The following is a 996-nucleotide window of genomic DNA, read 5'->3' as shown; positions in this document are numbered from 1 at the left end:
ATCTACAAGTAACTTAGTCTATATATGTACAGTATATAATAGAATGTATACTGTCTGTCTGTATATCTGTTCTCTATATACTTCTGAACCCTTTGACCAATCTGCACCAAATTCTTCATAGTTACTGTCTAGGTCCCTGCGGAAAATGCAGGCTATCATAAAATCTCTATATCCCTTATTTCGTCCTTATACATCCTAAAACCTTTGACCGATCCGGATCGTAAGTTTTTCTAGGATCCTGAGGAAACTATGCTATTATAAAACTACGCCACTCCATTCCCCTGAAATTTCCTGATGAAGATAACAATAGTAGACTAAAATAACCAAACTTTTAAAGCGGTTTTCAGTTTTAATGTTTCTCCTTATTATAAATACAGTACTTGTCACCCGGGAAAATCTGCTAGTTAATAATATAAAACTAAATTATGATATAAAAAAATGCATCTTCAGACTTAAAAATGACTTAAATTATCGCTAAATATTGTTTACGTGTTAATTATTCCCATAAATAAAACAATATATTGTTATGTTAATGATGAGTGAAGCAGAAAACAGCGCGATTCTGTTCAAACAATAATTGTTTGAACAGAATCGCGACAAGTTTCACAAAGAGAGAGGATCACAAATAAATTGTGAAGAGTCATTTAAGAATCTGAAGTTTCTGTAGTTAATTCCATGCATTTTAATTCCTTAATTTTAGTAAATTAAGGAATTAAATTATAAACAAAATGTACTTTTCGTTATGGATTCATAGCGTGTACCGTAAGTGAACCAGTCAGTATAAACCTGTATCGGATTGTACTGAATAATGATAAATTTTAACTACCTTTTGAGTTTAATCATTTTAATTATAATTAAACTAGTTCATAATTACAATAACGCTAATTCACACTAGTTTGTAACTACTATAAATTAATATTAGATCATAAGGGAAATTCAACATATAATGATATCTCCATGAACATAAAATAGTAGAATGTAAGTATTAAATATATA

Source organism: Centruroides sculpturatus, unplaced genomic scaffold (genome assembly GCF_000671375.1).
Source record: "Centruroides sculpturatus isolate CEXI.00-Female unplaced genomic scaffold, Cexi_2.0 scaffold200, whole genome shotgun sequence".
Classification (NCBI taxonomy): Eukaryota; Metazoa; Arthropoda; class Arachnida; order Scorpiones; family Buthidae; genus Centruroides; species Centruroides sculpturatus.
Note: the sequence above shows the minus strand (reverse complement) of the source record.